Below are 26,639 nucleotides of genomic sequence, written 5' to 3'. Positions count from 1 at the left end.
GCCTGGGTGAACATGGTTCGGGAGACGAACCAGCTTCTCGGAGGCAGAAACAACGCGATTCGGAACAGGAGTTTAGTTTTTTCTGGTCGGTGAAAATTTCTCGAACCGCGGATGGTTACTCCCGACCGCGTCACACCTCCGGAACCCCCCTGGAGTCTTCAGTTTCCCACCTCGGCATCGCTGCTGCTGGCCCTCGCCCTCATCCTCCACCCACCGGCCTCGACTGCCTACCAGCTACACCACCTCCGCCTCACCTCCTCATCCGGTTCTTCCTGCGAGCACAATGGAGCCCGAATCCATCTCGGACAACCTTACCCTCCTCTTTGCCCGGCTTCTCCTTCAGCCCTCCGCCGCTGCCGCCACCCTTCTTTTTCTTCGTATCTCGCTGGAACAGCGTCGAGGAATAATTCCATTTTCTTGTGCGAGTACAATTTTGCTTTCAATTTATTTTCCCCCCTTTTTCCTTCGCTGGTGCTCTCTCGCGCACCAGGGGATCCCAACAGCCGTGGCTCGCCTCTTTCTCTCTCTCTCTCTCTCCGTGTCTCGCTCTTACCCCCGTTTTCTCGTTGCCTTCGCCCGTGTTGCCTTTTCCACGAACCTTCTTCGCCACCTCCAACCTCCGTCTACGGAGGTCTCTCCCTCGACCCGGCTCTTTCTCGCTTCCTCTCCTCCGCTCTCTGTCACTCGTGCTCTTTCTTTCGTTCGTTCGTTCGTTCGTTCGTACAACCTCTTCTCCGCCACCCTCGTCTTCTATCTGCCCAGCCTCGCTCTACCGTCCGTTCCTTTCGTCTTGCTTCAACCACCCCCGTAGTCAGCCTCTCTTCTGGCCGCGTTGCCGCGCGTTCCGTCTTTCTTTATCGTTTCCTTAGTTTCTGCCGTTTCTGCCGTTTCTGCCAAGCCGTTTCTTTCTTCGTCGGTCGACTCTTTCCCACCCTATCCCTTCGACCGTTGTAATTATTAAACATTGCGAGAGCCAGCGCCAGTAACAAGCGTTTTATAACTGCGCGAGCGAGCTGCCCGGGGTATTCTCTCCTTTTGTTGCCCTTTCCAGCCGCCTGGCCACCGACGGGATCGTTCGGCAGCGCGCCCTTGAAAAACAGAGAGCTGTCCAGGTTGGCCGGATGCGCATCTTTCTCCAGAAATCCGACTGGATTCCTTCCTTCGGGCATTAATTATCGAACACACGAAAAATGGATCTTTCAGTTTCCTACGAGTTTCGCTTCGATGCTTCCGTCCGCGTCGATTAAAGACGCAGATGCTCGTTTAAAACTGGAGGCATTGTTTTCAAGCGGAAGTTATCGTCGGTATCTTCTCCTCTGCTCTGCGAAAAGAAAACGGCCGATCCGGAGAGAAGGGGTGGAAGGCTCGTCTCGAACAGATTATTCCGATTAGCAAACGGAGGGTCCGTTGGTTTTGTTTCGTGGCTGCGAGCGGGATTTTCGCGAACGATCGCTCTCGTCTCAATCTGGATTTTAATAATTCCCCGCGCCGGGGGATCGACGCACGAACGAACCGAAGATTTCGTGCCGCCGAGGGTTTCGAATAATTGCCAGAGGGTGAAGAGCATGTTTTATATTCGCCTCGAACGTCTGTCAGTAGCCGCGGTAAAGGCTTATAGCGCTTGGACGGTGACCGGTCCAATCTTTCCCAAAGAACATCCATCCTTCTCTGCAGGTGTCGAATCAAGTTACAATCGTACATGTACTTTTTAACAGTTGGCTTGTTTGTTGAATTATATCGAGACACTCGTTGAAAGCAGAAACTCTCTCTGTTTAAAGAGAGAGTTCTACTACCTTTGGTTCGGGATTCTAGCTAGGATACGTATGTGCGTCTTTGAGCGACCGCTTTTTTTTTTATGGACGCCTGAAAAAAGCTTTCGACACCCTATCGTCCCCTAACTTTTTTATGCGGTATCCGCGCGACATCTCCTGGTCCCCTGGGAAACTTTCCAAACCTACGTTACCGTCTGGAATTCTACCATCCCGTCCTCTACAGTGAAAAGAGAAAAACCTTTCGATTTTTTTGCTATCGACTGCGTGCATGAAAGTTTTCCAATGCAACCCTTATGCACCGTGCACGCGGACAGTTGCTAAACTGTCGCTAAACCGCACAAACTTGCAAACGATCGTTGCTATTTTTCTCGTAACTTTCTACTCCGAATTCTTTTCTCGTAACGCGGAACGCGAACGTTCGCGAATCTTTTCGCCCGAAGTACGTATCGAGTGTTCGATACGACACACGAGCTTTTAAACTTAGATTTCACATGTTGCAAAATACGTCCGTAATTTTCCATCCGTCTGTTCGCCTTGGTGTCCGTGTCTTCTCAAAAAGGCGCGTAACAATAAAAGCGCAAGGAGTGATGGTGGAATGATCGTAAATTTCGTTATAAATTTCGTAAGACAGCATTAAATTGCACTGTTGTTAGTCGAGAGTCCATTACGGAGGAAGAGTTTTTCTCCAGCGACGACCATGTTTCCGACCATTCGCCCGGACGATCAGGGGTGGAACAGGCCCCGCCTCGGTACCCTTGTAGGCCTGGCGTAAAAAGGTACCCCTCGTGCTAGAGGCGTGTCACCGTTCCATGTCCGGATGATCTTCCAGATAACTTTTCTATAGTCCGACTGCCTTAACTGTAATTCTACATTCAGCGATACTTCTTCCCCTTCGTTCTCCTTGCTTCGAATTTCTTCGTACTTTACCAACGCCGTAGGTGATATTTTCGTGGCAGCGGTCGTTATCAGTGCGATGGTTGCAGGTATGTGTAACGTAACGTTGCGAAACAAGAGTCATAGGCAGAGGCGCAACAGAGAGCCGCGCACAAAGCATCGATAACCGCGTCCTGCCTGCGCTAGTCCTCTTTGCAGTTTGCCTGCTGCCGTAGATTGCACCTGCACGGTCTATTACGGTACAAGTTCGTCTACGAGAGAGGAGTAACCTAGCCTCGAACCCCGCTACCTCATCCTTCTCGTGATACGAAAGCGGGGTATCCCCATTATAAGTTGCGAACAAACTTTACTTATATGCTCGCGACTACCATCCGCATGCGCCCACCGCACACCCGTATCCCTCTTTCTCTCTTGGTCTCTTTTGTCGGTCTGGCCCTGTCCTAGGATGTTATCCTCTCTCCCGCCTTCTGTTTTCCTTCATTCGCGTCTCCTCGGTTTCTTGCTCGTTATATTTATCAACTTCACTCTCAGAACCTCGACTATCGTCTCTACTTCGTCGCCGATAGGTTCGCCACTCTCTTTAGACATATCGTCGATGACGATGACTAAGAGGCAGAGATCAACGATCCGAGTATCAGCGAAATGATAATCATCGCGAGATGTGCGACAAACGCACGTACGTAGATCGCGTACGAAGAACACGACAGTGTATCATTTTCGTCGATCTTTCGCGTTGATGTGATTCGATGGTTAACGTGAATGAAAAGAAATTTCTTAAAGATAAACGATGTGTCTGTGAATTGTTGCGAGCAATTAATTTTTAGACGTTTTGAGACATACCAGAATGATACGTATTTAATCCTACATCAGAACAAACAGACAGTTTCGATAACATGGAGTTATTGAATTTTCAAATTAGTTTCAAACTAGTTCTTTCGCGGAACATAATAAATCCATTTCTATCGATTCTCCTATTTTCACTCGGCGACCGAAAGATAGATAGTACTTTAATATATAGTTGAAACAGAGAAGAACACGTTAGGCTGAAAAATGCGCGTCCGCGTTTGGTCTTGGATTTCGTTACGAAGAATACGATGAATTTTCCGGTGATGTTATCTAGATCGGCAAACGTGTCAAAATCGTAAGGTTTCGTCGATTCGGACGATCTCGATAATTCGATGCTGTCCCGTAGCGTTTCTTAAGATTCAACGATCGCCGACTAGTTTCGATAGATTAATAGTCTTCGGTATTAATCACAGTCGGAGTGACCAATGGCCAGGAACTAGTTCAGTGGCAGTTCGGTAGAAGGACTGGACAGAGGGGTGCCGTCGATGCCTTGGGGCGATGGCTGCTCTAATAGAAAGGCACACACAAGTTGGCCGTGTGCATCGCGTGTTCCAACGTGGTCAGCACGCGTCCCTCTCCTTCCATCCGTTCAGGCCTTTTGTCGCAATCTTATGCGTCCGCGCGATCTAATGAGCCGTTGAATAATTGCTTATTAATGATCAACTGACCGCACGCGAGACATTTCGCCGCATTGTCGCGCCGATACCGCTGGGCTAATGACGCCACGAAGAAAAGAGAAACGCCACTGACCACCGGTCACACCGGATCGAACCTCGATTCTCTTTTTCTTCGTCGTGCACCCCTCTGATCGTGAAACCTATGCACCGGTCCGTGTGCACCACGCAGGGGCTCCGGAGTAATTAATATTCGTGATTGTAATTGCACACGTAGGTAGAAATCCTTGCAACGACGATTCACGACAACGAGAGCGTGAAAATAGAAAATTTAATAGAAATAGAAAATAGAAAATAGAAAACGTTTAATTCGTTTCGATGACGAGTACCAGTTTCATAATGTAGGTTTTCTTTAACACGCAGTAGATTATCACCGTGAGTACCGCGAGTAAGTTTCGATCGGCGATACAAGATGATCGTGACGAAACATCTGTTTCAAATGGTCATTCGTAGCTGTTTCGTAGCTCTTGAATGTGTAGGTAGGTCGTGGGTATCGAGTAGGATCCGTTGTATCCTGCCCGTTATCTTTGTTAGTTTATAACTAACGTCGATAACTTCTCTGTATCGTCGTTGTCGGTGGACCTAAGCTTCTCAACGTCCATTTGGTAATTTTAACACTTGTCCATGGTGCGTTTCACCGTAATTTAAGATTTTTATCGATATCGATTCAATGACTTTTTCTCGAATGATTTTGTCGTCGAGGCAGAAAATAGATTCATCCTACTGATCGATCGTGGCTCTCGAGCTTCAACGTGGACAATCTTCAAATTCCAATTCCAATTTTTGTTTAATATTCAATTATCTCTTATCGTGTTACGCGTTTGCGATCAATCGTCTCGTATATTATACACATTCGGGATTTACTTTGTGTATTTTTAAATAATTGTCGTACGTATAATGAAAAAATTAGAAATAATCTCTACGAAAATTGGCCGGATCGTTCGTCATCTCGAAATAATCCACGTCAGGGTTTGGAGATTCGCGCGGCACTGACGTCGATTTTAACGGGAGAAGGACTTCTTATTCGCCCGCCGTTTCGCTCGAACTTGATGGAACTTAATTAAAGTTTCTTAATGAACGTCGCTGGTGCACCCGTCATTACCTTCCGGCGTATCGGCACACGAAACTCGGCACAGGCAACTCTCCGTTATTTTCGCAGACGTGGCGTATACCTCATCGGTTCAGATCGCCTTTTTTTTCTCGTCGGTTTCGAGCGAGGAACGGACGAACCGATGGAAGAAGAAGGTTTCTCGTTGTCCGGTTCGCGATAAATCCTTTTCGTTGCGAGACGTTTGAATCAAAAAGTAAATTTCATTCGGGGAGCGCGGCTCTTTCATCGGTCGCCGCATCTGCCGCTCCTCTGGACATTGTCCTGTCCCAGAAATATTTGAAAACTGGTCGAACTAGACACTCTGCCGAATAGACGCGACGAAACCGAATCGTCGAAACTGGTCCCAACTGTCCGGCTGCAAATCCGGTCGCTCTTGTTCCCAGTAAAATCGATGGGGTGGATCTCTTGCGCGAAGAAAATCGTTTCACGTTCTGCCCGTCTCACGGGATAATGCTCTTCGTTGGCATAAAAATACTGCTAAATTACATCATACTGACGTAAGTGAAATTCCTGAAATACTCTGAATCTCTTACTTTCGTCGACCGCCGCCACCTGACTTCCCACGAGAAATAATTAACTCCAACTCCGAGATTAAAATTTCGAGACGTACTATTTTGAGAAAATACTCCGAGTACGTGAATTTTCAAGGAACGATACCTGCTCGAAGTCGAAGCTCGATGCTTAAACGGTTTTCCCACCGTGATGCGTGGATACGACAAACGGTGGGATTTTGGGTGAAAGGCGAGGAAGGCGAGAAACCCTTCTCTGGGTCAGAAGGGCCGCAGATTGACCCAGAACAGGTTTACGTCTTGTGTCTCCTTGGCTTCTTTCTTTTTTTTCTTTTTCTTTTTTCTTCTTTCGTCGCTTCTCGTGTCCGAGTCGGATTGACCTCCGGTCGATTGTCCATCTTTCTTGGCCCGCTATCCCGCACGAAAACTGGTTTTCTTTCCCACATATCCAGGGACCTCGCCGGTCACTTAGGGGGAAACAGGAAGAGTGGGGCACCAGAACTGACCAGTTCCCGGATGCGTCCCCGTCCTTTGGTCAGTTTACAATTTCGACGCGTGATCGACGGTGCCTCGTTCCTCAGACTCTTCGAGCTTCGAGGACGAACCGAAAAATGGAACAATCAAGGTATTTTATTGCCAACTTTCTTATCAGTCCGACTATTGTTTCCACTATTTTTGCTTATTTTGTCTTGACGTTTGTCGACCTATCGACGTAGCCTTTCTCGGTTAGATTTATATTACATCCAAGCCAGGAACATGGCTCTCTATTCGACTGTAAAAAAATTATTTTTGACATCTATCGATTTCTCGACGTGACCCTTCCCGGTTAGGTTTCTAGCGTTATCGAATAAAGAGAGCCTTCGATTCTAACGTCTTCTCTCTTATATCTGTATTATTTGTTTATTATTTATCGTCATTAACTATCGCTTCGGGCCAAATTAGAGCGACAGGGCGACGCGATATGTCAGGGAATCGATAAAGTAGTAGCTTGTAATGTCATTTCTCCGAGTTCAATTCTTTTTATTATCGTAGTTACCAATATTTCGTGCACAAGTGGATCGACAGCAGTTCCTTCTCGAGCGAGCAACATATTTCGCGTTCGTTAAACGGTTAAGATGGGTGAATGTGGCGCACGTCGCAGTTGGCGACGCGATAAAAATAAACGTCGCGCGTAAACGCTCGCTAGATGCCACGCACGGAACGACGTTTCCACCCCCACCGGGCGGTTACTTCGCTCCCATTTCGTTTCGCGCTACGCCGTAAGTACGTACTTTGTACTACCCTGTAGGATAGTCAGGTTTTCCAAGTTCTCTCCCCTTTCGAGGGAAGCCACTCGAGGGCGGAGTCCCGGAGTAAAGCGGCCATACTGCCACCCCCGTCTTACCGACCCTCTTCTACCCCCTCTGGCAAAATAAGGGATGAAAAACAGGATGAGGGCAATGGTGCTTCTAGAGCGCTCTCAAGCATGCCGCCTTGCTTGCGAAGCTTCATCGGGAATTCACCCTTCCATGCTGCCTTTATTGCTTTTCCTACGGTAGAAATTGCGCTTTGCGAAAATCTCTGAAACGGATGACTCGGTTTTCGAGACAAATTGCGCCTTGACTCACCCCGGACCACCCGGTACCTTCCAATTATTCACCCTTGGCTTGCTTCCGACGAACGAAAGGCGACTCGCGAAGGTTCTGTCATTTCTTTTCTTTACTCGATTGCAGCGAAGAACTTGTTGGTGTTACATATGCCTCTTTCTTCGCTAATTGTCGCTATTTGTCGTCCAACGATCCTCCTTGGTGTACCTTGACGTTTCTGTTTTCGGCGACAAAGGTTGTTGTTTCTTGCCTGTTTCCGTTCAGTGCGGTAAAGATCAAAGAGAAACGAGAAACACGCAACTACGCAAATCGCAACAGGGACAAACACGTTTTAATTCTTCGGGTGTATACTTGTTGCTAGGGACGAACGTCGCTTTAAAATTGAAGCAGATTCGATATTCCTCCGATTAGTAACACTATTCTGCAGCTCAGACAAAATATTTCTACCGGTTGATATTTGTTGGTTATTATTTGGGACGCGTCGCAGCAACGACGACGACGACGACGACGACGACGACGACGACGACGACGACGACGACGGCAAAGATAACAACGACGATAAAAAGCTCCTCGTTGTTCTTTGTTTAAGACTGTTCCGTGAGCTTGAAGAGGGTCGGAGGATTCTATTGGAGACGAGGGCACGACGATATTCGGCATTTGTCGAAAGGGGTACGCCTCCGTTACCGATTTTGCTTCGGCAAAGACAGAAAGGGAAGTCTTGTCCTTTGCAGAGAAAGATTCAGACCGGATTCTCTCGTATTCCAAACCAGTTCGTAGCTTCCAGCTCTTGTGCACTCTCTCCCTCTCTCTCTCTAGTCGCGCCTCTCTTCACAGAGAAGATATTTCTCCGTAGGAGCTTCTCGTAGAGTGAATGCTCCTTAATTTCCTTTGAGCCGTTTGCTCCGGAGTAAAATCCACCCCCTTCTGTCCGCTCTCCCCCCGCTTTTCTAGCAGACCCCCTCGCCCTGCCAGCTTCGTCGCATAACCGTCGCCAGCTCGATGCTGACGCCAGCTCTCTATTCCTCTCTTTCTTCAGCCCTCCAGCTTCTCCTAGCCAGCCTTATTCTGTAATTTCGTTTACAAATGAAAGGGCCGCGAGCTACGACTTTGTACAGCGGGTACGCGCGACTGCAAACGCTTCAGTCCGTGACTCTCAGGTGCACGGTTGTACCTTGAAAACCGCCTCTGCCGTTTCCTTAACGCCGCTACAGTCTCTCTATTCGCTACTCGTTCAACGACGTTTCTATTTCTGTCGCCCGGTCGAATAATTCTCTGTTATCGGTAATACCGTTCACGCCAAGTCGATCATTATGGCTCCCGAGGTGAAACCATTAAGGGTTCCATTAAGTTTCGGATTAGTGAAAGCTCCGTTGTATGTCGTATTGCGATTTGATTGAGGTTTATTACGTATTTGGAGGTAACGCGAAAGTGGACAATTTCGAAGAGAGCGGACGGACAATGTATGTACGACAGTAGCGATAACATTTAGCAGCTGAAACAAATCTCTGCACGGTTGTCATCTTATGGTGTGTTCAGTTTGATAATTGTAATCGACGGTTGGCGTAAGACTGGAAAAGCTTGTAGAACTTTGGATAATTTCAATGCCAAATCTTTCGCGGATCAGCAAAAATCCATTGGCAAACGCAGCTAACACTTCTCCACCGTTCTAGGCTTCTCGAAAAACTTCAAAATTTCAGACATATTTATTAAAATGTTCGCCAGGATGTAGTAGAAAGTGGTAGAGCCGATCGTTCAGTGAAATATTTGATTTCGAATTGTTTCAATTTCATCGTTTTAACGTTATCATCGCGCATCGTTCGAGGCATAAAGGCGGCGAACGCGTCAAAGGAAAAGAAGATTTCGTTGCCAATTGTTCGTTTTATTGACACAGAGACAGTTCGTTTCGTTTTTTGGAAGACAGATCGTTTGGTACTTTGCGGCAACTAGGAAAACCTCGGCAATGCCAGACACCCCGCACGTTCGGCACGGTATTTTAATTCGCTGGGAATGTTGGCCGACCGCCAAACGTCCGCAGAGATTTCTTAATACCCGCCGCAAATGCCTGGCGTCTGTGCCTGCGTCGTTCAGGAATTGGGGGTGGTCCCTGTCGTGCGCTGGATCGAAAGAGGGTGCAACGAGGAAACGATACCATAAACGCTCATGGGTCTCCTCCGTCTCTTCTTAAGTACCATCGCTATACTCCACTTCTTCCAATTTCTCTGTATCCTTTAAATTTCAATCCACTAAGAAACAATTACCACTTCGCAAAAGACATTTCTATCGCTTCCAAACGATCTGGCTAAGTGGCGAGAAAAAGCGTCTCTCTTCTACCGCTACCGTTCGTTCGTTAATTTTCGATCGACTAAAAGAACGAATTACGATCGAAAGCCATAGATGAAATAGATAGATTTTTATTACTCCCTTTAACATCTAAGAAATCCAAATAACGTTAGATATACGGTCTATTAATGTTAATTTCTTATTAAGATAAGTTTCGCTACCCATCTCAGTGTCCGATTGCTGTCTGTTATTATTTTCAAACGATCTCGTCGCGTGGGTAGAAACAACCCTTGTTCATCGTAGAAATCATGATTTCCACAAGGACGAGACGCGTGACCTTTCCCCCCTTGGCCCTGGTACGTAAAAGATGCTTCGAACGCACACATTAGATCCAGACATTCGAAGCATCCTCTGCTCCTTTTCGAGACGCGCCTCCCTTATGTTCTCTCAAAACAGCCCTCCTCGGTCCGCAACTCCCGCGCTCTGTCTTCATCCTCTTTCACTTAGCCTGTCTCACTCTTTCTCCCTCTTTGCTCCTGTCTCATTCTCGCTCCGACTTTCTGTCGTCGCCGGCTTTTGTCTCGGTGCCGCGCATTGATTTCTGGGGCCAACTTCGCTTCGTTGCCGGCGTCGTTAAATTATAATCGCGAAACACCCCGGCTCTGAAGTTGCAGACAAAGCCGCCGTGGCAGAGGACACGGGCTGCAGGCTAGGATGGGCACGGGGAGGAGAGAGAGAGAGAGGGAGAGAGAGAGCATTCCGTTGAAATAGAGGAGCCGGGGTACACGAACCCGGGACCAGATACCTTCGAGAACTTCGGGGCACGTTATCGTTGCTTTTCGCGCAACTGCCTCGGGAGCGAGCAGGTTCGACCGCCTGTGATTGTCGTTCTTTTATCCACCTTTGCGTCTTTCACCTTCGTAACACACCAACTCAGCCACGATCGAGTCGATATTTCGACAAAGATATCCATAGGGTCGAATCTCCGATACTTTTCGATTGACCGTTCGAAAGAGGTGTTCGCGTCCGAGTCACTCTCTCGACGATTAAATTTTCTCGGTTCGAGGGTCGAAACGCGAGTTGACCCCACGGTTGACACGAGCATAAGGCGCGCGACCACCCAAATTCCCATGGTAAGTCGAGTTCAGACGTGGCGGAAGAAAGCCAGCGGGGTTGCGACAGTCAGTGAAATCCCGACGTTCACCCTCTTCTCAAGGGGTTGGTCCTCCTCCTCGCTTTTGTACAAGTTGCCTTAAATAAATGAAACTTCTACCGTGCCACGCAAGAACAGCCGGCACAGGCATATAAATTCTCTCGCTTCGTAATTTCAAACTCAAACACCACCGGGGGCCGACTCACCCTATTTGCGTCTCTCTATCTCGCTCGTGTCTTGCCCTTTTACCCGTGCAACGCGAAAGGAGAGGGTATCGAAAGACGACTGAGATTTCCCGAGCGCTGAGCGCGATTCCTTTCGCTCTGAAAACCAACGACGTTGATTATCGCCCGGAAAGTCGATTATCGCCACGCTCCCCATCTCCTTTCGTTCGTCCATCCTTCTCAACTTAACCTTTCGATCGGAATCTCTCGGCGAAACGAAACAATTATGGATCGAATAAAAAATTCTTCTCTACTTAGGACTGATACGATTTATCTTCTTATCGAGAAATCCGTAGACGGAACCGAGTAGAAGATCCTTCTTTGATCGAGCCTACGATCCTCGAATCTTTGTACTTCTGTCTTAAACTCGTCTCGATGAAAGAGTTCGATGTTTTGAGAAAATCGTATCGAAAGATATAACAGAAAAATACGATTTGGTCGATGACAGAGCACGATAAGAGCGAAAGAACGCAGCAGAGTCGAGACGTACGTATGAAAATTGTCGGCCATGAGTATCGCAACTACCAACGTTTCGTATACAAGTTGAATGGCTTTCACCTGTTGTTATCTTCTAATTTCATCCATCGAATAAAGTAGAATTTGTACGAGTCTTCTCGTAAGCGTAGATGCCCGGATACTTATGACCGGCGGTGCATATAAGGGAAGATGGTCGTTCTCGGTTAATTAGAATTTATGCGCGAGTGTAAGCAACGGCTGGCGGAAGGAAGACGCGAAGAGAAAATCGTGCGCGCCACGAGCGGGTGATCTCGAAAGGGGAAAGGGCGCGAAGCCGAAGGCAAGGTCGATCGTAAAATTCGGTACCCCTTAGAAATTCAACGAAGCAAGCCGAGATTCACGAGGAGGGCCGCGTGCTCTTTCCACAATGGCATAAATTCATGGAAAGGCCTCTTTCGGGGGGGTGAGCACCACCCACCCCAAGCTACCACCCGCTCCGTTTTCTCTCCTTGCTCCTTGCAGTAATTTCGGAGCGCCAGCCCCGCCTAATCTCGTCCTAAAATCTAATTCCGCCAACAATTTCTAAGCCGGTCCATTAAAATTCTAAGCACAGTGCCGCGGCGTTGAGAAGAGGGAGTAAACTCGTGGAGTGGTACCAGGAGGGTGGTTGCCGCGAAGGGGGTGCTTGGGGTGGCTGAAACAATAAGAACGTTGCGGAGGCAGCGGCCCCAACCCCACCCCCCTGCGATCCCCGCCATACCGTAAGAACGCCGTAAAAGCTCGCCTCCGCGCGCTTTCATTGGCTGAGCCGGCGCCCAACGAGCGAGATATCGTGCAAATAGCGACGACGAAACGACGGGCCACGAGGAGAGAGAGAAAGAGAGAAAGAGGGAATCCGAGCGAAACAGCTGGATCCGGGAGAAGGAGGGAAAGAGATAAACGCGCGGGAGTACACGGCATATAAGCATTCACGGTGCAGCCGCAGTAAAGGACGCTTTTCATTGAGCCGTCTTATTGTGCCGGTCCCGCTCAAGTTTCCAACGACGTTAGCGGCTCTGTTTGGCTACGTCCGCTGTTTTCCTTTCCTTAGCTTTCCGGGCGCGGCATCCGCCTTTGCACGCTTCCCTCTCTCGTTTCGCTTCTTCCTCCATCGAAACGGGTTTCCGCTCCTTTGACGAGAACGTTCTTTCTCGACGCAGGCTCGTTGTTTGCCCGAATAAGCAACCTCGATACACCTATCAGTTTCTCATGCTAGAGCATCGTTATTCCTAAATTTGTGGATCGTTCGCCAGACAATCGTGTACGAGCGAACGGCTCACTTGCCAAACAATAGCGAAAATCGATGAAACTATGTAAGATAAGCATCGATCGAGTGGTTTGCCGGCGAAATTTTGAAATTTTAGAAGGTTGTCCGCTAAAGTGATCCGCCAGCCTTAATACCCGGAATGTAATATTATGCTCGATCTGCCGATGTAGAAACTTTCGTAAAGAGAATTTCTAGAGGAGGAAAGGAAGGAAATTTTTGCTCGCGAACGAGGAACGTCGATGCGGAGAAGACCTTTGGAACGTCTTGAGGGCAAGCGGGCCGACTCGGGGGATGAAGATAGGGGGTGAGATCCTTTGCGAACCTACAGGGCAAATGCAGGTTTCAGGTTGCTTCACGTGCACAATTACCGGGCACAGGATGGGCGCAGGCGGGAATGAAATTTCGTCTTGTGTAGCGGGAGCAAGCAAAGTGTGCGCACCCTCTCCGTTCTACACAGCCTGGGGAATTGAGTTTCGCCACGAGAGAGCGAGGAGACTGCCGCGGAGCCGGCTTCGAGGAGATAGAGAGAGCTCTGTTGCGAGCGCAACGAGAGACGAGGAGAGAGAGGCCTCTGGCTGGCTGGATGGGCTGCCGTAACACTGTTATTGCCAATAATGGAACGACTATGCGCGTATATGTCTCGCCGGTTGATCGAGAAATTGATTTATGAAAAGAAACGCCTGGACCACCGTACGTTCCCATTCCGGCGCGATCGATTTATCATTCTGGATCCCAACTGCCGGTTTTACCGCGAGGTTCTCCCAGCTGTCTCCTATTATCGTTTCTTTATTCTAGACGCTGCATCTTTATTTTTACGTCATTTTCAAAAATGCCGAGCGTTTGCTTTCCACGTAAAACACTAAGAACGGACGTTCTCTTAATATTTCCGATTCTTTGACTTTCCATCGTGTTTTTATCGGTACGTTACGCTTCGTTACGTTACTCTCAGGTCTGCCCCGAGTGAAGCGAGCCGAAACGTTCGCGAAACGTCGGAACAAGGCGCAACGTACCACCGGTAAGAAACACGAACGGTCGAAAACCGAAGGACCGGAAATCGTGGCGAAAGTTTAAAATCTAGGAGCGTGTAATCGCTCTGTGATTTCGAAACGAGTAGCAAGAGAGCAGGGGGCGTAGAACGGAGACTTTGAGAATTTGATGATCTCCATCAGAAATTGGCGTTCCATGACAGATGCGATGCCGTTTCCCGGCAATCGCGGAGATGGCGTCAGTCGGTCGTTTGCTCCAAGTTCGACAGCGCCTAATCCGCGACTCGAAGTAAATCGAATGAAGTCTCGAATTAAATACAGCCCTCTCTGTATTCCGGGCATACCGAAAGGGGATGCAAGAAGGCGAGGACGGGCGAGAAAGAGAGACGGCGAGCACGAGCTGACTCCGTGCGAAGCAAGGTTCCTTGTATTTAATTACCAACTCTAAGTCTCCAGCCGGGAATGAGGGAGCTTCCACCCGAGCACACCTCTTCTTCGCCACCATCCGCAACCACCCTCGACCCCCGTTGCTGCGCCCACAACCTTCTTCCCCGCCTGTTCTTCCGAATGCCATCCTCGCCAAGCTTTTGTTACGAACGATACCAGGAATTTCTTACCACCTCGTTCGCTTCCTCCGTCGACTCCAACGACGGTTGTCCGTCCCTTGGTGCGATGCGGACAAAAATTCTCCGTGCGTTCGCAAAACCGCGTAGTTATGTCGGACTCGGAGGGCGTCTGACCATTACGGAACGCTTCTACTTGAAACGTAGCGTTGTTCGGAGTTAGGTTAAAACCTACGCAAGAAACGAAGGTGTTTACTATTGTTCGTACTACGAAACAGTTGGCGTCGTTATCGATAATCGGCATTAGTTTTATCGTTCATACGGCTACAACAATTTCCAATTTGTCCAGATACGAGAAAAAAACCAGTTTGCTGTAATCGGTTATATCGATGAAACGAAAGGAACGAAAGGATCGAAAGGACCTAATTGCGTTCATTAAGGAATTTCTATGGCACGTGAGAAAATGACGCGGGGACGAATAAATTTTCCACGCAACGCCTCCGAACTTTCGTCGCGTTCAATTCTCTCGCATTAATAATCTCTTCAAGGAGGCATTAATAATTTTTCGCGCGTCTTTCGAGTAGGTCGCCGAGCCGGAGTGAAAATTAGGCGGCAGGTCGAGTGACATCAAAGAGCTCTCTGCCGGAGGGAGCGAAGAAGGCTTCCTGCCCCTTTTCATCCCTTAAATCCCACCCGAGTGGTATTTGCCGGAGCGACCCAGCTTCCCTCGCTTTCCATCATTAGCGCGCGAGAAAGAGAGAAAACGGAGGAGGTGGAGAGTAAGAAAGGAACAAGCTCGACGGTATCTTCTCCCTCCTCGTCTGCCGAGCCGTGCCACCTCTCTCGCCCCCGGCCGCGGCGAACGCGTTCTGGTCCTGGGTTCGCGCAAATATCGCCTTTCATATTCCTTCGAAGGAGCAGAAAATCGTTACGGTGCCTTTTGCGCGCGCGCTACGGGAAATACCTACCTCCTCGTTCCTTTTCCTCCGCATCGAGCCTCGCATCGTTTCGTCTCGCCACGGACAGAGAGCCCCGGCGAGGGTGTAAGTAAGTAAAGTCTCTCTCCCTTTCCCACTTCGCCTTTCGCTCCCTCCGGCTCGTCTCTGTCTTTTGCTATTTCTACGCGGTTCTCCGTCCGACTTGCTCGTCTCTCTCTTTCTGCTCTCTCCTTTCGACGCACGCCCCTCTTTCGCTGCCGCGTTACCGCCATCCCTCCGCTTTCAGCCACCATTCTCTCTCGTTTTCCCGTTGTCGTTCTCTCTTTCCCACGACGGAAAGCCTCGACGGGGCTGCAGAACCGCCGGAGCCCGCTATTAACCTGCTCCTTTCCCTTCTGCTCCTCCCGTCGCTATGCTCCCCCCACACCCCCCCTCGCCCCCCGCCCCACCCGTCTTCTCCTCCCGCTGCACCCCCGTTTCGTCTAAGCGCGAACAAAGATGGCGGAAAACTAAACAACTAGGCGAGGGCGCAAGGAACAACTTCCCTTCTCGCTTCCTCTTTCGCCCTTTTATCGCGACGAATTTGACCCCCTCTCCTCCCACTCGCACACAGCCCCCTCCGACCGCCTCGTACTGCCACACGATCCCAAACAGGGGACGTAACCCTTTCTGTCGTCTTCCTACGATGACCCCGTCCGATGCTGGAAGGAGTGACCGAGGGCTCTTGTTGCGGTTTCCCCGATATCGTCCTGTGACAAACTTTTTTTTCCGGTTTGCAAATTCGAGTGACCGAAGGAGGAACCCAACCTTCCCGAACCCATCCTTCTCTCGTTTGTCTCTGGTCGAGGAATTAAAAAGGAATTAAAAAAGAAACCGCCAACTCGATGAAACTCGTATGTTCTCTTTACTATCGTCGAACTTCGAGTAATTTCCCGATAAAGAGCTACTCGTTCTTCGATACAGGCCCTTTTGTTTTTCGACTGCGCGACTTTTATTCCTAATCGAAGAAGAACGTTTGCATCGTGGTATACGGGCGATGGGCCCAGGTTAGTCAATTTTTCACGAAGGATAAAATGAAAGGCCGGGACAGCCGGACGACCGTGTCTCGGAGGCCTCGTGAAGAAGTACGCCGCTGACCCGGCCTGAATAAACGATGCTTAATCTTCATATCAGAAAAGCGGGCGAAGCAGTCACGCTCGGGAGAAAGAGGATACCTAGGATCGGGACACGTACACAGATAGAAGTAGCGGCGAAAGAGAGACGGCGGAACGTTGGGCTGAGTATAGACCGGTTGGGTGGGAGCGAGGTTAGGGGCGCCCAGGAAATTTCTAGAAACTTCAGGTTTAGCAATTAACGTCAGAAATTAACGACGCCCGCCTGCCTCGAGCGCAAAGCGCCGGAGAAATTAGTCTCGGAAATTCTCGTAAAATTTCTCGTTCGCTCGCGGGCGCCAGCCACCCCTTCTGCACCCCTTCCCTCTCGCCCACACGCCCCCGCCTCCTGTGCCCCGGCGAAGGTAACATGGCGTCAGCAGTCGAGGCGAGCGGTAACTTTCCGGAAATTTTCATTAAGCCTGACAGTAATGACGTCATCAGTCAGTCGGCCCGACCTCATTTGGAATCGTTCGCACTCTCGAAGCCGTCTCGCGCTCCAGGCCTCGAACACCTATGGAAATATCCTTTCTTCGCGGCGACGTTCCCGCGGATTGCCGCCTCCTTCGCGTATTTATTTCCTCCGCCTCGACTTTCCACCTGTGACCCAGCATGCGACACGTTCCATGGACCGTTCTATACGCCCTCTTCGGCACTTCTATCGCCCTCTGTTCGTGCAAGAATCTTCAACGAATGATACTCTCGGCTTTGTCCGGGCTTGCTTCGAAAAAGCATTTAAGTTTAATTTAGAAAGTGTCGGATTTTTCGTCGCCTGGTCGAAATCGGGGGAGAGTTCCCAGTGTTTCGCTAGAGTGACCAGAAATTAATTCTCTCTTCGAGAAAGCTTTCTCGCGGTTCGAGCGGCATTATCGTCGGTGGTCACGCGATAGGAGGTTCCGGCGTAACTCTCGAACCTCTTCCGTCCGATTATCCAGGCAATCCGAAGAAGACCGGTCAGGTTCGTGCAAAAGGTTGTTGTCTCCAACAGGTCGTCGAGGACGGTAGGCGGACCGGCAGAAGAATCGATAGACGCGCTTTTCGAAGCTATCGGCCGGTGCGGGCGAACGACATATCCGTTTTCCCAAGTAATCTTGCGGCGCTTCAGGCGATTCTCAAACAATTCTATACATCTCCCGAGTGTCGGAAGTGGCTGGAGAGTGGCAAGGATAGGAAGAGAAGTACTACAGAGAGGCACGGAAAGAGCGAGAGAGGCTGGGAGTGAAATGGTGTGCAAGAAGCGGCGGAGCAAAGGAGATGGACAATCTATAGAAAGGCGAGGGTAGGTGAAACAGACAATACACCTTCGCGGTGGGTGGCTTATCTAAGAGTCCATGGCGTAGCCCCGGGGGTGCAGTAATAACCGGGAGGGCGGGCTGATACCGGGCTAAGAAATGATAACGGCACTCGCAAGCCAGCCACCATTTTCGAGTTATATTGCCTCGAAAGCCAGAAGCGTCAGAGGAGCGAGGAGAGGAGAGACTGGCAAAGAGAGAGAGAGAGAGAGAGCTAGTTCAACTACTACCTACAAACCTACCTCCTTCTCCTCCAGTCTCTTCGCTCTCCTCCGACTCCCTTCTAGCATCTAGTCCTCTTGGATGGTTCGTCCTCCTCTTCTGGTACACCTTTCTCGTACCTATAACCTCGTAGTCGTTGCTGGAATCTGCCGCTATCTGGGCCCACACCTCTGTATATACAACCGTACCACCTATTCGGCCGCCTGGAGAAACGTTTCGCCTTCGAGTAGCAACCTTCGTCGTTCCGATTTACCCCCGGGGGAATAACGGGCCAGAGATACATCGGTTCCGATGCACCGGCGATATTCGATTCCTTCGTGCGACCCATGAATTTTCAGCTAGTTGCATCTTCGATGGAACCCATGGGTATTGCATCCTCTGTAATCGCTGATAGCCCCGGCTAAAAATGACTCCGTTAAGGCCCGACCGACCCCTTTGACTGCCACGTTTACTGCTTCTTGGACCGGATGTCACCCGATAATGGCCCGATCTCCGCTCGAGATTTCACTCCGGAAGTTGTAACCTTCTCCAAGTGCCATTATCTATCTCGAATAGTCGAAACGTGTGGATGCTGGAATATCGTCGGATGGATCGAACGTACGGCAACTTTTCGTTCTTGCATAATACTTTGACTGTTCGATACGATATTGACTCGATGATTATTTCTGGCGGGAAAGGTTAACGGTTAATGGACCATCGATGGTCATACTATCTTATGTTACTATAATATCTTTCACACTATCGTACTATCATGGTCATACTATCTTTCCGAAGGTAGCACTGTTGCCTGCTTGAAAAATGGTAAGAGTAACGTGTTTCGATAAAAAGTTAGTCGAATGAAGAAAGCAAGCGTTAAGTGAAATCGTGAAATTCATACGAGCGCGAATCGTGTCGAGAATCACGAAACGAGACAGGAGGGAGGGATGGATCAACCCTCCAGCGAATTCGGACGGACAAAGCCGGAACGTGACCAATCTCGTTCGTGTTGAACTGCGGTTTGAACGAATGTTTTGCATTTTACCGCCACAGGCTAATTTATGTGAGAGAAATGCCACCCTCGTTTCACACCCTCTTACCCGGTAGCTCGAGCGTTTTATTTTCACTTAGACCCACGGACGAGATTCTCAAATGCCCTCTCCGTTCGTCCTCTCATTTGTCACGGAGTCTTAAAGCTTCGCCGTATTTCCGGAATCAGGTGAAACCGTGAAACCGGTAATTCACGACAAGCTTCACGAAACACAGTTAAAAAGCGACTGTGCGAAGATAAAGGCAATAATGGAAAAACCAGTAAAAAGAAAAAAACGATTCAGCCTCGTTATCGCCTATAAAGCCAGCCTTTCACTAGGAGACAATTAAAAAGAGTGTCGGCCGGTAATTTGTGGCACGGTCAGATTCGCGTGGAGTTCAAATTAATGTGAGATTCACTGGTGGCGGACCCGTACCGGACGAGAAAACGAGAAAGAGAGAAGGGAGAGGAGGAGGTGGTATAGTGGGAGGGTATATTTAGCACAAAAAGCCTCTAATTTCCAACGAGGGTGTAAAAACGGGGTTGGCACCCGGCTCGGTATACGCGGGCTGCTTGTTGGGTCTATAAAACGCCGCTTAGCTTTTTTACCTCCTACCTCGAAGCTCCCGAAGGGGTGGTTTTAACCCCGTTAAGCTGTTTCCCGTCTTTTCCTGGCGTTCCTTTTTTCCGCGGCCGGTAAATTGAGCGCGGACCCTCTTTCCCTCTGACCCGTCCCACTGCGGCCCTGGTTACACGCGAGCCACACACTCCTTTCCTCCTTTCCTCCTTTTTTTCCCACTCTTCGCTCTACCCTTCATCCAACGGCACCCCAATTTTCTTCTCTTTTTACACTGTCCGCTGGCTACACGAGCCATTCGACCCAGATTTCTCTCCCACTCGAACGATTATCTCTGATTTTACCGTGATTGCGTTCGTACCTTGCGTCCACCCGCTCTTTACTCGCCTCGAGTGTTTTTCTACTTCTTTTCCTGAAAGTAAAATATAGAGTAAACGGATCGAAAAAGTTGTATCGTTTATATTTGATTGTATTAGCAAGAGCAGTTGTTTGTATTAGCTATGATATCGGTTACAATTCTTCGAAGTATCGGGATTCTTTGAAATTTCGAAATAGCTAATGTGAAAGATCTTTGCACGTCGCTGTATAAAACTTTCACGCTTTATTATATTCGAGAGAGCTTAATCTCGATTTTATGACCGAAACGGCGAAAGAACAGAGATCCGTAGCAAATAGAAAATAAAAGAATCGTCGATGAAATAATTCTAGGGACGAGTATCCGAACACTCGGTTGCGTACAATCGGTGTTAAAAAGAGTTGAAAAATAGAATACGCTCTGCCATCTTGAACCATGCTGGTTCTTTTCACAGTCGGTCCACGGCCGGTTGTTGGAAGTACGAGATTAATAGACGAACAAATTAGCGCAAAGTTTGGGCAGCGGCCCCGCGTGCACCCGTGCCACTAATCCCGTGCATTAAAAGTTAACGTCGGGCTGGCTGGCGTGGCCTGTGTGTGTCCTCCTGGCATTAGATTTCTGAGTTTCCCCAGTCGAGTTAGGGCAACACCAGATCTGCGTTTCAACTGGAAACTACGTTAGGGACAGATTCGAACCGATCTCCCGACCAGTGGTCCGCTGTGTATCTATGTGGCTGGCTGTAGCCGGACGCCCTTTGGCGTCGAAAGTGTCGGCCAACTCGAGCCGAGACCGGTCAGCCGCTAAAAAATTTTCTCTTCTTTCGCCACAGGGACCTCCGTCCCTCGTTACCGATCGTTAAGTACTTTTTCAAAGACTCTTGTTTGCAACAAGAAATTATTATAATCGCTAAGAAGGGTAGCATTACACGTATACAATAGGTAGTAGATTTCTTAAAAGTTTTACCGCGTCTGATTAAACGCGATTCATTCTACTGTCCATAAGAATTCGGTTGCGTTTCTATTCGTCGGTACAATATTTAACGTTTGCTGGTGTACGAAGGATTTCCATTCGATGTTTATTAACCGGACTGTATTTAGGAGAGGGATCTTTAAAATTATAAATTGAACAGGGTGGAACCATAGTCAGTTCGCTCCACGCGCGATATTAATTCTGCGCGTTATCTAAGGTGGCGGCCGCCATTGTAACCGAGTATCCCGAACCGCTGGGGGTGAGTAAGAAACTACCCCCAACATTAATCAACCGTCATCTTTGCAGGAAACCGAGCGTTCTCCTATCGCCTTCCCTCGCGTGTTTTTAGCTCCCTTAATAATTCCCGGATTCGCTAAATCTTTGAAGAGCTCTGGAAGAAGCATCGTTCGTCTTTTCGTCATCGTTTGTTTTATTCAACTGCTTATCTGTCCGCGAGGCACTACGATCGAATGGAAATAATTTATTCGACGAGCATCCAACGATTGCAAAAACCGAGAACGGCCGGCTATGACCTTCTATCGCGTAGACTAGACGAGCCCGTGACCTTGACGTTCTCCGACAACAAGGCAAAACTTCGGGAGTTTAGACAATGTCTCCGGAAGGAAAAGGGAACTTAATTCCGATGGGAGAAGGGTTAAGATAGAGTACGAGCGAGAACGTGATATCTGGCGACGAGAGAGATCTTTAATCTTACGATCATTCAGCAGGCAACGGGACGTTTGTTAATCCATTAGAGTCATCCTACCGCGTAGTACTGAAAGGCGCTATTTTATTAAAAACAGAAAGCCGCGATACATGTACATATCATTGTCTCTTAATTGAACCATGTTTCAGGTGTCATGTATCCTTTATCCCGTGGCTGGATCCGATGCGACAAAAGCGACGGTGCGTTCCCTAAAACGTGACCTGAGATGGGATCGATCCTCGATCACGGCAGGCAGAGACACGTCGATCATCGTTCGCGGGAGGGTCTGGTCGGGGAAGGGCGATACAGAGAAGGAAACAAGAGGAAGTAAGAGATGGTTTGAATAATGACTCGGTTGGCACGTGGGGGGATGGGGTTTGCCAGTCGGGTGCGCCATCTTGCCTCGGCTCTCTACTTATAATTATTGATGTGGCCCGAACTTTATATAAACTCGAAACTCGTCTCCCTCGCACCGTCGGTTCGCCACCACTACCGCCACTACCACCACGACGAGCCAGCACCAGCACCAGCACCAGCATCAGCATCAGCAGCAGCAGCAGCACGGAACCATCTCCACGTAGCGGGTAGAACCACCCCCCTGAGCCCCGGCCGTCCCCTTCCTCCCCGGCTCTCCTCCTCTTTCGGCTCTCCAACCAGGCGGCAGGAGGAAATTGTTGGAGTTTTCAAAGTCTGACGTGCAGGATATTATGAACGAGGGTATGGCGTCGTCGAGGAGGTGGAGAAGGTGGCGGAGTAGTAACTGGGGGGCGGCTCGGGAGGGGCGACGGGATGCGCGGGGGTGGTTGGCGAGGTGGAGTGGAGGTACCCAGGCAAAACTACCCGCCTCGGCTCACTCTTCTGCCTCCAGAGCCACCCACCAGCCCATTCGTCTAGCTTAAACTATATTCCGACCTAACCTCCGCGTAGGTACCTTCCTTCTAACAACCCTCTACCTACTACCTACCTACCTACCATCTGACAGCCGGCCAATACTTGCCGGATGCGCCGATACCCTTCGTTGCTTTTCTCGCGTCATTTACTAACCGTCGCCTGATTTTTCTTCAACTCGGTCGCATGGAAATCGTGTTCGCTCCTCGAGTCCTTTGAGATCGAAGTTGGCGAAAGTTGCCCTTCTCGATTCTCCGAAGGAACGTCCATGCGTGTACGTGTAATTCGTCTCCCGTGAATTCTCTGTTGCAAGAAATATACCTTGAAAAGCGTGTTTCTTTTACCTTCTTTTCGTTCTTTTTCCTTCCTTTTTTTCTTTTTTTTTTTCTTTTTTTTTTCTCTCCAAATCTTAAGGCCGGCTCGGGACAAACAACTTTGAAAAAGTTTCAGGTGATTGGCCATGGTACGATAAGAGACTTGGTCGCGACGAGAATGTAACCGGAGCACGTGTACGAGTATATTGTAAGGGTAGGTGGTAGGCGAGTGCACATATATCTATATAGTGTCTACAGGGGGTAGAAGTATAAGCTTTCCTCTCGCAAATGAGGTAATATATATACAAAAGCTAATACGACCGAAAGTTGCCAACTTGGATGAGTCTCTCCTCCACCACCTACACCTCCTGCGTCTCACACCCTCTGCCGCCCCTCCTACCCTCCCTCGACTAGGTTCTCTAAATATTTTAAAGGATCGCGAGAATGCAGTTTATGAGTTCGTGACATCGCTGGATACACTTCAATTTAAAGACGGCAGCACCACCATGGAAAACTGCATCCGAGCCGATATTAATATCTTCCTTCACAGAAACCTCTACCAGCCCGGACTGTGTATAGCCACCCTTTAACGCGTCGTGGGGTTCAAAGGGTCTTAAAGTGACCATAATTAACCTGTGAGCTGACATTTTAATTTGATGTTGCAGACTACTTTGACCACAGGATGCGAGTCGATCTTCGATAATTCTATTTCGATGGTGTTTCCTCGCAGAGGCCCGGCAGACGCCAACCTCACGCTGCACTTCGATATATGTATATAATCTACGACCCTTCTTTCCTTCCATCGATGCACATAATTTGTCAGAGGAATATTTCGAATATTCTTCGTGCATCCGTCTTTACGCCTGAACGAGCAAGAGAGATAAATTACAGAGGCGAATGAAAAAAGTTCGAAGAAACGGTCGTTTAAAGGGCCATGGAGGCTTCCGGCAGACTGCAGCGCGGACGATATATTCCACGAAGCCTAGTTAATCCTATCTTTCGGATCTGAATTCGGGGTTTCTGTTATACACCGCGGTTGGCTCGGTCCGCGCGATCAAAGTGAATTAAATCGCGGAGGGCGCGGTGTACGCGACTCTCTCCTTTCCCTCTAGCTCTCCCTCGTCACCCTCCAAAAATATTCCAAAGGCGGGGAACGTGCTCGTTACGACCGATTGAAGTTACCGCGATCAAGACGCGTGCAGAAGGTGAGAGCGAGGAGATTACGTTTCGCCGTGAAAATGCCTCGTTTCCGAATGCCTGTAATAAAACTAACGATCCTATTTTATCGGATACGTTAACAGCTTCGTAAATCGACGTTCCCGGCCATTTGGAAGTTAACGTTATATCGAGTGACGTAAGGTGAAGATGCTTGACTGTTTTCATAGGAGAGTAATTGTTTTTTAGGACTCGGCGAATCGAATTTCTTCGTTCAAAGCATTCAATCTTTTTAAAGAAACTTTCTCGTTTGTCCTTGTTAATGAACAATTTTTCGAGGAACATATAGATTCGAGGCGAATCGAATTTAAATAGGCGAATCGAACGTTTACGTCAGATTTATCGTCGGTGTAAAGTTGTCGGATGAAAAATAAGCTGTGCAGCGGCGCTAAAAGCGAAATCCACGCGAGGCTGCGATTTCCCAGGATCTGTCTATCCTCTCGGGACACCTTTCGCGGTGGAATCTCGAAGTCTGCGAGTCGTCGCGAGCGCAACGGGCCAGCGTTATTTTTCACAATCAGCGAAATGGCGGCGGCGAAGCGGAGTTGGATTGAACAAACACGAGCAATCGGTGCGCGCGAGCGATTCGCGAGCTAGGCGGGAACGAAATGGAGAGACGTGGAATATAATCTATCCTGTTTGAGGAGAACTGGCACCGACTGCAAGTTAGAACAAACTCCCAGTGTACTCTGGGAACGTCGTAGCCGGCAACCAATTCACCGGCGTACCATCCACCCGTTTACCCCCCTTGGTCGCTCTCGTTCCCTCTTCGTCTGCCGCGAGCATCCCTGAAATTGGATAAAATAACATCTACCGTGGTCTATCTGGAAATGGAGATGCCGAAGGCTCGACTTTATCCGCGGCCCCGCCGGAAAAATCCACCTAGATCGTTATCTAAGTTTCATAATTTTCCTCTCAGGAATATTTCTTTCGGAAAACGAGAATACATTTGCATACGATTACTTTGTGCATTTAATGTATCGACTGTTGATAGGTTTTCGTTTATCGATTCGTTAGTCGCTGCGAGTATATGTGCACTTATGAAAGAGGAAATTTTTAAGTGCCAAAATGTATCGAACGAGGTGGTGCAAAGATTCGTAGAATATAATACCAAAAGTCTGCAATTTGAAGGTGAAAACTTTTAAGGGCGAAGAAAGAAATTTGGTGAACGTCGGATTTTACCATTTCATGAATTTTGTGAGAATAATACTTGCAAATATAGCACTCTTTCGTCGAAAGGCAGTAAAGGAGCTTTTTAACGCGAGATTCAGAGGTCGGGAAACGAGGGAAAGTTTTGATGAGGAAACATTAAATCCTGGTTAACAGGCTCGGCAGTTTGCGATAGCGAAATGAAAGGAATTCTTTTATCAAATACTTGAATACTCGAAGCGCAAACTTGTCAGACTTGGAATTAAACCGAGAAACGAAGAACGAGAACCGGAACTTTATAACCTGCCGCCGATCCATTGACAACGTCACTTTCCCTCCCATACGGTTCTCGTCGATAATTAGATAAAGCAATATCCTGCGACAGTAAATAGAAATAGGATTGCTATAATTAGTCTAAACGCATCCGAGACTGGATATTTCCAGCGGAACCGATCCCCTGAATTCCACGCTGATCGACGTTCGACTATTAATCAGATCTAACTTTCCCCTCTGTAAGAATTCGCTCGATGAGGCTGTAAGATTCAATGAATTATCGGCAAGCAACATTGTGCAGTAAAAATATTTATTAATCACACTGTCCTGCGCAATCTTACGCACTATCGGTATTAATTATTTATTTATTTCGTCACAGTAATCAATTTGACGATACAATATTTATTACCCACTGAAAATTCAAGTTTTATAAATTTATAATTTACTAAACATTACTAATCGACGATGTAAATAAATCTATTTGACAAAAAGATCCAATTCATAATTCATAATTTGTTACTTAATTTAATGTATCAAGCAATCCCTAAAGGACTTGGTAATTGTATGAGAAAGAAGAAAATAAATAAATAAATAGTGTAATCCCAGGCAAGTGGTAGCCTTGTTTTCCAAGCGTCGAAGGCTAATTTCACGTAAAATTCCTGTATTATACGACGAGAATAACGCGTATCAGATAAATAAGAAATACAGAAGAGCGCGAGAGACTCGAGCATGATAAAGTTTGGTCACAAAATTTAATAAACGTCCCACATCTTCCTATGGAATATCCTGTTTTTTCCCTGGGTTGGTCCGGGTCGAATCAAGAAGGTAGAGACGAGGAAGCCGGTGGCTCATGAATATTCATTTCTTGCCGGTTTCTTACAGGAGGTCGACACGGGGGTGAGCACGGCGTGGAGCAGCCAGGGCCGTACTTTTAAGCACAAGAGTGGGGGTTCTGGATCAATGCCGAGGCCACGCCTCCTTCGTCTTACATCCTGCACCCTCGTCCTCGCCCCATCACCCTACGCCTTCCTTTCCTTTCGCTTTTCCACCCTCTTCGCTGTCTTCAACCTCGCCTTAACCGCCGGAAAATTCGCCTCGCGACAGGATAGATGCGCACGAGCCAGCTGAAAAATTTTCTAAAGAACGAACCAGTGCTCGTTAGTATCACTGTTACAAACTGGTTTTTCAAAGGTGGAAAAGAACGCATGTGTGCGTGTGCTGGCA

General features: G+C 48.5%; 1 long non-coding RNA gene across 2 annotated transcripts; it reads left to right on the top strand.

Annotated features, from left to right (window-relative positions):
* The first annotated feature begins 6,150 nt into the window (after window positions 1–6,150).
* LOC126923210 (uncharacterized) lies at window positions 6,151–26,012 on the top strand. 2 transcript variants are annotated; one of them, XR_007713078.1, is made up of 3 exons: window positions 6,151–6,431; window positions 21,726–21,903; window positions 23,444–26,012. It is a non-coding gene; the product is annotated as an uncharacterized LOC126923210 (long non-coding RNA). The 2 variants fall into 2 exon arrangements; XR_007713077.1 differs by lacking the exon at window positions 23,444–26,012 and adding an exon at window positions 22,095–23,430 and having other exon boundaries at window positions 6,155–6,431.
* The last annotated feature ends 627 nt before the right edge of the window (window positions 26,013–26,639 follow it).

The sequence above is a fragment of the Bombus affinis genome, chromosome 13 (genome assembly GCF_024516045.1).
Source record: "Bombus affinis isolate iyBomAffi1 chromosome 13, iyBomAffi1.2, whole genome shotgun sequence".
NCBI lineage: Eukaryota > Metazoa > Arthropoda > Insecta > Hymenoptera > Apidae > Bombus > Bombus affinis.
The sequence above is the reverse complement of the archived record's forward strand: the minus strand, read 5'-3'. Positions and strand labels throughout refer to the sequence as shown.